The sequence below is a fragment of the Lagenorhynchus albirostris genome, chromosome 8, assembly GCF_949774975.1.
Source record: "Lagenorhynchus albirostris chromosome 8, mLagAlb1.1, whole genome shotgun sequence".
In the NCBI taxonomy this organism is placed as follows: domain Eukaryota; kingdom Metazoa; phylum Chordata; class Mammalia; order Artiodactyla; family Delphinidae; genus Lagenorhynchus; species Lagenorhynchus albirostris.
The window spans coordinates 69,127,337-69,138,576 of NC_083102.1; positions in this window are offsets into that span (position 1 = coordinate 69,127,337).

The window sequence follows — 11,240 nt, forward strand, 5'->3', positions numbered from 1 at the left end:
TGGGGCACACGGATGAATACGACACGGTCATGGCCCTGGAGCAGCTCACGTTGCCCTCCGCAGGCAAATAACCACACGTCTACAATTAAGTGTTAAAAACACGGATAGTTAGCATTTTCTGACACAGTATTTCACTTTTCAAAAGTAATTCAATGTAAGTCATTTACTTAAATATTATGTAAAAATTCTCTATAAAAGAAAACTGGGAGTGAGATTTTACATTCTTTTTTAATATTCTTTTCCGTTATGGTTTATCACAGCATATTGAATATAGTGCCCTGTGCTATATAGTAAGATCTTGTTGCTTATCCATTCTATATATACTAGTTTGCATCTGCTAACCCCAAACTCTCACTCCATTCCTTTGTGCTCTTTCCTGGGGAAGAGGGCCCCTAAAGAATATTAAAAAAAAATGTATATATATGTATAACTACATCACTTTGCTGTACAGCTGAAATTAACACAGCATTGTAAATCAACTATACTTCAATAAAAAAATAACAGGGAGGAACAACTGTTGCTTGCAGCATAATTTTTAAAGGATCACTTTTGGTGAATGTTAGTTTATTATAATATCATTAATACACATAAAGAATAAAAGTATGAAGCCAACAAAGGAAATCTAGTTCATTAAAAGAAGAAAAATATCATTTCATTGAACTTGCCCTCTGCTTTACTGAAGACCTCACTTTTGTACAGCGATAATTTGATCCTTTAAGTATAACTGAGCTTGACCACTGATTAAGTAATCTGGAAATTTTGCTTGCTTACCTGAACTTGTCAGTGCTCTTGCTGGAAGTGTATTCTGGATATTTCTGGTTAAAAATGGGTGTGGATTTATAGACACACACAGGCACACACACACCTGATCTACAGCCCCACCTGCATTGAAACAAGAGCACAGTCCACCTGCGAACTTAAAAAACAGCCTTGTCTGAAAAATCCGTGCTTCTTTCCAGTTCTCATGCTCTCACACTAAAAAAAAAAGCGTCCTTTTTCTTTCCCTAAATTAAGATTGAGTGTCCTCATAGAATGAGGCCAAATACCACCTTTGTGCTTTTTTCTCGTCTACCTTTTGCTTCCCAAGGTAATTTAATGTTTGGCTGGAGTTCAACACCCAGAAAAAAAAAAAGAAATGGTGGCAAGAGTGGGGAAGGAACGGGTATAAATGTAGGAACTGTGTGTGCACCATTGTTCTTGATGAAAGGTCAGTGAGGCTTGCAGATTAGATATAAAACAAATAGAAATTCCTCAGGTTTACTCTCTTTACAGGAGTATAATTAACAGCTAAAGAGAGCAGGTCCCCCACCCTTTTTTTTTTCGTGAGAGAGAGAAAAAGGAAAAGAGAGAAATAAATAAAAATGCTGTTTTAAAAGTTAACATTTTTATAATTTGATGATTCTTTATAGTCTCTCTGTAAAACCCCTTACCTTACCATGCCAAAAAATAGGAAAACAGGCCATTAGAGATTATATTTATCTAATAGTTAGATTTTTTAAATTGTATAATTAATCCATGATCATGGTAAAACATTTTTAAAGTGTGGAATTGTGTCAAAATAAAAAGTAAAATTCTCTTCCCCTTCACCAGCATCACCTTTCTCTGATCACTCCAACCCCAAAGACACACACACACACACACACACACACACACACACACAAGTTCTACTTCCTGGACTTAATTACTGTTAAAGTGATCTAGGACAGGGTCATCAAATCTGGCCCACCTGTTTTCGTACAGACCAAGAGCTACTAATGGTTTTTACATTTAAAAATGGCTGGGTGAAAAATAAAAAGAATCATACTCTGTGACATCTGAAAGCTGTATGAAATTAAAATGTCAGTGTCTGTAAATAGAAATTACTGGATGCAGTGCAGCCATGTCCATTTCCTTATTATTGTCTATGATTCTTCTTGCATTCTAAGTGGAGTACTGAGACAAGGACTGTATGGTCTGTGAAGTCTAAAATATTTACTCTCAGGTCTTTTATAGAAAAAGTTGGCTCATCTTTAATTTAGGTGCTTGTTCAACAAATTTTTCCCTTCCTTCCTCCCTTCTTCCCTCTCTTTCTCTTTTTTTTGCTTAATGACTCACTATATTAATAAATGTACTGCTAAAGAATGGAGGTGGTGGCTATCTTCTGACATTAAAGAGAGTATGCTTTGCTTCTAGTATTTTAACTTTGGATATAGATCTGGTTTGATTTACCAGAAGAAGGCAGCCATTGTTCCTATACTACGTCTCTTGAAAGCAGGAATGTTGGATTTTGTTCTATAAAGATGGATAAATGTACATAGGGTAGCAAATTGATATAGTAAATGTATTCATTTCATATAGTAAATTTATAGTTTTCCTATTGAACCTTTCTTGTGATCCCAAGAGAAACCCCATGTAGCCAGGTTGTATTATTCTTTTACTGTACTACTGATTCATGTATTCATTTAATTGTGCTTTCTTCCTTCTGTAGAATTCTTAAAGGGAACCTTCCTTGGAACATGCTATTGAAATAGAATTCTCCTGCTGAAGGTTAAGGAACTTGACCAACAATTATAATTTTATGTCCAGCACTTACAAAGCAAAGAAACAGCTATGCAGTCGTCCCTAAGTTTTCCTCTTAAAGAGAGGGGCACAGCTTTCACTTTCTTCTTGACTGGTAGTGGTTTATAGAAAAATCTTTTTCTTTTTTTACCATCTATGTTGGAATATAATTGCTTTACAATAGTGTGTTAGTTTCTGCTTTATAACAAAGTGAATCAGCTATACATATACATATATCCCCATATGTCCTCCCTCTTGCATCTCCCTCCCACCCTGCCATCCCACCCCTCTAGGTGGTCACAAAACACCCAACTGATCTCCCTGTACTATGCAACTGCTTCCCACTAGCTATTTTACATTTGGTAGTGTATATAAGTCCATGCCACTCTCTCACTTCATCCCAGCTTCCCCTTCCCCCTCCCCGTGTCCTCAAGTCCATTCTCCACGTCTGCATCTTTATTCCTGTCCTGCCCCTAGGTTATTCATGACCATTTTTTTTTTTTACATTCCATATATACATGTTAGCATATGGTATTTTTCTCTTTCTGACTTACTTCACTCTGTATGACAGACTCTAGGTCCATAATCCACAGTTTCGTTTCTTTTTATGGCTGAGTAATAGTCCATTGTATATATGTGCCACATCTTTATCCATTCATCTGTCGATGGACACTTAGGTTGCTTCCATGTCATGGCTATTGTAAATAGAGTTGCAGTGAACATCGTGGTACATAATTCTTTTGGAATTATGGTTTTCTCAGGGTATATGCCCAGTAGTGGGATTGCTGGGTCATATGGTAGTTCTATTTTTAGTTTTTTAAGGAACCTCCATACTGTTCTCCATAGTAGCTGTACCAATTTACATTCCCACCAAGAGTGTAAGAGGGTTCCCTTTTCTCCACACCCTCTCCAGCATTTATTGTTTGTAGGTTTTTTGATGATGGGCATTCTGGCCGGTGTGAGGTGATACCTCATTGTAGTTTTTTTTATTTTCAACATCTTTATTGGAGTATAATTGTTTCACAGTGCTGTGTTAGTTTCTATTATATACCAAAGTGAATGAGCCATATGCATACATATGTCCCCATATCCCCTCCCTCTTGAGTCTCCCTTCCAATCCTCCCTATCCCACCCCTCTAGGTCATCACAAAGCACCGAGGTGATCTCCCTGTGCTATGCGGCTGCTTCCCACTAGCTATTTTATATTCGGTAGTGTTTATATGTTGATGCTACTGTCACTTCTTCCCAGTTTCCCCCTCCCCCTATGTGTCCTCAAGTCCATTCTCTATGTCTATGTCTTTATTCCTGCCCTGCAACTAGGTTCATCAGTACCATTTTTTTTTAGAGTCCCTGTATATGCGTTAGCATACGATATTTGTTTTTCTGACTTACTTCATGCTGTGTGACAGACTCTGTGTCCATCCACCTCACTACAAATAACTCAGTTTCATTTCTTTTTATGGCTGAGTAATATTCCATTGTATATATGTGCCACATCTTCCTTATCCATTCATCTGTCTGTGGACATTTAGGTTGGTTCCATGTCCTGGCTATTGTAAATAGTGCTGCAGTGAACATTGTGGTACATGTCTCTTTTTGAATTATGCTTTTCTCAAGGTATATGCCCAGTAGTGGGTTTGCTTGGTCATACAGTAGTTCCATTTTTAGTTTTTTAAGGAATCTCCATACTGTTTTCCATAATGGTTGTATCAATTTACATTCCCACCAACAGTGCAGGAGGGTTCCCTTTTTACCCCACCCTCTCCAGCATTTATTGTTTGTAGATTTTTTGATGATGGCCATTCTGACTGGTGTGAGGTGATACCTCATTGTAGTTTTGATTTGCATTTCTGTAATAATTAGTGTTGTTGAGCATCTTTTCATTTGACTCTTGGCCATCTGTATGTCTTCCTTGGTGAAATGTTTAATTAGGTCTTCTGCCCATTTTTTATTGGATTGTTTGTTTTTTTGATATTGAGCTCCATGAGCTGTTTGTCTATTTTTGAGATTAATCCTTTGTCCATTGTTTCATTTGCATATATTTTCTCCCATTCTGAGGGTTGTCTTTTCATCTGGTTTATGGTATCCTTTGCTGTGCAAAAGATTTTAAGTTTAATTAAGTCCAATTTGATTATTTTTGTTTTTATTTCCATTACTTTAGGAGGTGGGTCAAAAAAGATCTTGCTGTGGTTTATGTCAAAGAGTGTTTTTCTTATGTTTTCCTCTAAGAGTTTTATAGTGTCTTGTCTTACATTTTTTAATCCATTTGGAGTTTATTTTCATGTATGGTGTTAGGAAGTGTTCTAATTTTATTCTTTTACATGTAGCTGTCCAGTTTTCCCAGCACCACTTATTGAAGAGGCTGTCTTTTCTCCACTGTATATTCTTGCCTCCTCTATCAAAGATAAGATGACCATATGTGCGTGGGTTTATCTCTGGGCTTTCTATCCTGTTCCATTGATTTATATTTCTGTTTTTGTGGCAGTACCGTACTGTCTTGATTACTGTAGCTTTGTGGTATAGTCTGAAGTCCGGGAGCCTGATTCCTCCAGCTCTGTTTTTCTCTCTCAAGATTGGTTTGGCTATTCGGTGTCTTTCGTGTTTCCATACAAATTGTAAAATGTTTTGTTCTAATTCTGTGAAGAATGCCAGTGGTAGTTTGATGGGGATTGGATTGAATCTGTAGATTACTTTGGATCATATAGTTATTTTCACAATATTGATTCTTCCAATCTAAGAACACAGTATATGTCTCCATCTGTTTATGTCATCATTGATTTCTTTCATCAGTGTTTTATTGTTTTCTGAGTACAAGTTTTTTGCCTCCTTATGCAGGTTCATTCCTAGGTATTTTATTATTTTTGTTGCGATGGTAAACAGGATTGTTTCCTTAATTTCTCTTTCACATTTTTCATTGTTGGTGTATAGGAATGCCAGACATTTTTGTGCATTAATTTTGTATCCTGCAACCTTGCCGAATTCATTGATTAGTTCTAGTAGTTTTCTCGTGGCATTGCTGGATTTTTTATGTGCAGTATCATGTCATCTGCAAACAGTGACAGTTTTACTTCTTTTCCAATTTGTGTTCCTTTTATTTCTTTCTTTTCTCTGTTTGCCATGGCACGGACTTCCAAAACTATGTTGAATAAGAGTGGACGTCCTTGTCTTGTTCCTGATCTTAGTAGAAATGCTTTCAGTTTTTCACCATTGAGTATGATGTTTACTGTGGGCTTGTCACATATGGCCTTTGTTATGTTGAGGTAGGTTCCCTCTATGCCCATTTTCTAGAGAGTATTTTTTATCATAAATAGGTGTTGCATTTTGTCAAAAGCTTTTTCTGCATCTATTGAGATGATTATATGGTTTTTATTCCTTAACTTGTTAATGTGCTGTATCACATTGATAAATTTGCGTATATTGAAGAATCCTTGCATCCCTGGGATAAATCCCACTTCATCATGGTGTATGATCCTTTTAATATGTTGCTGGATTCTGTTTCCTAGTATTTTGTTCAGGATTTTTGCATCTATTTTCATCAGTGATATTGGTCTCTAATTTTCTTTTTTTGTGATGTGTTTTTCTGGTTTTGGTATCAGGGTGATGGTGGCTTCATAGAATGAATTTGGGAGTGTTTCTCCCTCTGCAGTTTTTGGGAACAATTTGAGAAGGAGTGGTGTTAGCTCTCTCTAAATGATTGATAGAATTCGCCTGTGAAGCCATCTGGTCCTGGGCTTTTGTTTGTTGCAAGATTTTAAATTATGGTTTCAATTTCATTACTTGTGATAAGTCTGTTTATATTTTCTAATTCTTCCTGGTTCAGTCTTGGAAATTGTACCTTTCCAAGAATTTGTCCATTTCTTCGTTGTTGTCCATTTTATTGGCATATAGTTGTTCATAGTAGTCTCTTATAATCCTCTGTATTTCTGTGGTGTCAGTTGTGATTTCTCCTTTATAATTTCTAATTTTATTGATTTGCATTATCTCCCTTTTTTTCTTGATGAGTCTCGTTCAGGGTTTATCAATTTTGTTTATCTTCTCAAAGAACCAGCTTTTAGTTTTATTGATCTTTGATGTTGTTTTCTCCGTTTCTATTTCATTTATTTCTGCTCTGATCTTTATGATTTCTTTCCTTCTACTGACTTTGGGCTTTCTTTGTTCTTCTTTATCTAGTTGCTTTAGGTGTAGGTGTTTATTTCAGATTTTTCTTGTTTCTTCAGGTAAGATTGAATTGCCATAAACTTCCCTCTTAGAACTGCTTTTGCTTCATCCCATAGTTTTTGGATCATCCTGTTTTCATTGTCATTTGTTTCTAGGTATTTTTAATTTCTGCTTTGATTTCTTCAGTGATCTCTTGGTTATTTAGTAGTGTATTGTTTAGCTTCCATGTGTGTGTGTTTTTTAGAGACTTTTTCCTGTAATTGATATCCAGCCTCATAGCGTTGTGGTCGGAAAAGACACTTGATATGATTTCAGTTTTTTTAAATTTACCAAGGCTTGATTAGTGATCCAAGATATGATCTATCCTGGAGAATGTTCCATGAGCACTACAGAAGAAAGTGTATTCTGTTGTTTTTGGTTGGAATGTCCTATAAATATTAGTGAAGTCCATCTTGTTTAATGTATCATTGAAAGCTTGTGTTTCCTTATTTACTTTCTGTTTGGATGATATGTCCGTTGGTTGTAAGTGGGGTGTTAAAGTCCCCTACTATTATCGTGTCACTGTCGATTTCTCCTTTCATGGTTGTTAGCATTCCCCTTATGTATTGAGGTGCTGCTGTGTTGGGTGCATAAATATTTACAATTGTTATATCTTCTTCTTGGATTGATCCCTTGATCATTATGTAGTGTCCCTCCTTATCTCTCGTAACAGTTTTTATTTTAAAGTCTATTTTATGTGATACGAGTATTGCTACTCCAGCTTTCTTTTCATTTCCATTTGCATGAATATCTTTTTCCATCCCCTTACTTTCAGTCTGTATGTGTCCCTAGGTCTGAAGTGGGTCTCTTGTAGACTGCATATATACGGGTCTTGTTTTTGTATCCATTCAGCCAGTTTGTGTCTTTTGGTTGGGCTATTTAATCCATTTACATTCAAGGTTCTTATTGATATGTATGTTCCTATTACCATTTTCTTAATTGTTCTGGGTTTGTTTTTGTGTGTCATCTTCTTCCTTGTGTTTCCCACCAGAGGAGTTCCTTTAGCATTTGTTGTAAAGCTGTTTTGGTGGTGCTGAATTCTCTTAGCTTTTTCTTGTCTGAAAAGCTTTTGATTTCTCCATTGAATGTGAATGAGATCCTTTCTGGGTAGAGTAATCTTGGTTTTAGGTTTTTCTCTTTTTTCACTTTAAGTATATTCTGTTACTCCCTTCTGGCCTGCAGAGTTTCTGCTGAAAAATCATCTGATAACCTTATGGGGATTCCTTTGTATGTTATTTGTTGTTTTTCCCTTTCTGCTTTTAATATTTTTTCTTTGTCTTTAATTTTTGTCAGTTTGATTAATATGTGTCTTGGTGTGTTTTTCCTAGAGTTTATGCTGTATGAGACTCTCTGTGCTTCCTGTACTTGGGTGACTATTTCCTTTCCCATTTTAGGGAAGTTTTCCACCATAATCTCTTCAAATATTTTCTCAGTCCCTTTCTTTTTCTCTTCCTCTTCTAGAACCCCTATAATTTGAGTGTTGGTGTGTTTAGTGTTGTCCCAGAAGTCTCTGAGGTTGTCTTTAATTCTTTTCATTCTTTTCTCTTTTTTCTGCTCCTTAGCAGTTATTTCCATCATTTTGTCTTCCAGCTCACTTATTCGTTCTTCTGCCTCAGTTATCTATTGATTCCTTCTAGTGTATTTTTCATTTCAGCTACTGTGTTTTTTATCTCTGTTTGCTATTTAGTTCTTCTAGATCTTTGTTAAACATTTCTTGTATTTTTTCAATTTGTGCCTCCATTCTATTTCTGAGATTCTGGGTCATCTTTACTCTCATTACTTTCAATTGTTTTTCTGGTAGATTGCCTATTTCCTCTTCATTTATTTGGTCTTGTAGGTTTTTACCTTGCTCCTTCATCTGTGACATATTTTTTTGCCGTCTCATTTTTCTTTTTCTTTTTTTTTTTTTGTGGTATGCGGACCTCTTACTATTGTGGCCTCTCCTGTTGCGGAGCACAGGCTCTGGACATGCAGGCTCAGCAGCAATGGCTCACGGGCCCAGACACTCCGCGGCATGTGGGATCTTCCCGGACTGGGGCATGAACCCACTTTCCCTACGTCAGCAGGCGAACTCTCAACCACTGCGCCACCAGGGAAGTCCTGGTTTTTTTTGAGTGGGATTGTGTTCCTGTCTTACTGGTTGCTTGGCCTGAGGCTTCCAACACTGGAATTTGTAGGCTCTTGTGTGGACCTGGATCTTGGTTCTGAGATGAGTATATCTGTGAGATCTCACTCTGATGAATATTCCCTGGGGTCTGAGGTTCTCTGTTGGTCCAGTGGCTTGGACTCTGAGTTCCCACCACAGGAGCTTTGGCCCGACCCCCAGCTCATGAACCAAGATCCCGTAAGCCACGTGGGGTGGCAAAAAAAAAAAAAAAAAAAAAAGAACAATAACAAGGTAAAGCATAAAATTAGACTAGGAAACTAACAGATATGTTAGAAAGAATATGAAAATAAAAATATAGATGAAACAACAACTGGAAGGTACAACAGTACCACGATAGTAAAAAAGAGGAGGAGGGAAAAGAAGAAAAAAGGGGGTGAAAGGGCTTGGCTGTGGAGGATGGGGCCTAAGCAAGAGCGAGGTTTTGGTGGTGGATGGGGCATATGCTTAGGACCCACAGGCCTGGAAAAGGCCCTGGGGTCTTTGGAGGGGTGGGACTTACGCTCACCTGAACAGAAGGGGCCCAGATGTGCCCCCATCCCCTGTTATCAGAGGGTGGGGGACCTCATGTGGGAGCCCCAGAGCCTTCCTGGGCTCGAGCCAGTGGGGCAAATGCACTCCTCTCCTCTCCTGCTTCTCCCAGATGGCCCCATCTGCCTCTCCTGCTCTCCCCGGCCAAGGACCCATGCAGACTGGAGGGGTCTTTGGAGGGCAGGAGATCAGCCTGGGAGCTCAGCAGGCTCCCCGTGTCCAAGTGGGCAGGGCAGATGCCCCTTGTTCCTCTCCTCCCAGAGGGCCCCTCCTGCTTGCCTCTCCTGATCTCCTCAGCCTCAGGGATGCCGATCCTGTCTGGCCTCCACTTCTCCTCCTCCCTCAGTCCCCTATGTCCTACTGGTTCACTTGGGGGTTCCTCCTATCTCCTTGGGCATCAGGGTCCCCCCACCAGTGGCTGGCAGGCGCCCTAGTTGTGGGGAGACACTAGCTCGGCATCTTCCCACACCGCCATCTTCCAGATTATCTATTTTAATAGATAGTGAGTGAGAATAAGAAAGTCAAGTACTTAAGGTGTAGTTAAATTAGGTCTCAATGTGTCTGCACTGATCAATATCATTGGTTTTTTTCCCACTAGTGTGACTCTGTAATATATCCTGTAAACCAGGACAACTTTGAGAGTAAAAGAAGGTAGTAAAAGCTATTGGAATTATGTAATTTTAGATAGTATTTTGAAATATATATTTGTCAGCCAAAATTGGTTTTATTCTATAATAGATCACAAATAGCTCTATTAATGATTATTCTCTGTGTCCACCTAGAGGGGTGGGATAGGGAGGGTGGGAGGGAATTGCAAGAGGGAGGAGATAAGGGGATATATGTTTATGTATAGCTGATTCACTTTGTTATACGGCAGAAACTAACACACCATTGTAAAGCTGTTATATTCCAGTAAAGTTGTTAAAAAAAAAAGATTATTCTCAAGAATAAAAATCTTTAAAATATATTCATGTATATTTTGGCAAAAATTAAAAAAATATTCTTTGTATATATATTAATGTTAATCAATTTCTTAACTATACTTGTCTCTTATACCAGGTGGTTGGTATTTTTCTGAAGATTTTTCTGGTATTATTGGTTTTTATTTTTCAGTGTGATCTTATATTTATTTTTTTATAAAATTGCATGCAATCATCTTCAAAGTTGTCCTTATGGTTAATATATTTAGAATTGTCATCAGCTTCAATTGGTACTCCTCTGTAGACCATACTATTTTTAATTAAGAAAATACTCTTTCCATAGTTGCTTGGTTACCTGCTAAATTCAAGAAAATTTATTTCAATGGAGAATAATATTTTTAATCTTATAATCAATTTTAATCTTATTGAAAAATGCTCTCAAATACTTTCTTTCTCTTTTTCTTTTTTTTTTTTTTTTTGCGGTATGTGGGCCTCTCACTGTTGTGGCCTCTCCCGTTGCGGAGCACAGGCTCCGGACGCTCAGGCTCAGCGGCCACGGCTCACGGACCCAGCCGCTCCGCGGCATGTGGGATCTTCCTGGACCGGGGCACGAACCCGTGTCCCCTGCGTCTGCAGGCAGACTCTCAACCACTGGGCCACCAGGGAAGCCCTCAAATACTTTCTTTTAGTTTCTGTTTAAAGTCATTTCTTTAACATTTCATTCCATTTGGGAATAGAATACAAATTTATCTAATTAAAAACTCCTTTAATAAGTCAAGGTAGTCCACACTTGTTAATTCTTTCAAGGTCAGTGACCCATATTTTTACAAGATTAATAGGTCACATAAACCGTAAATTGAATTTAGGATTACCTATCCACTCTGTGTGTG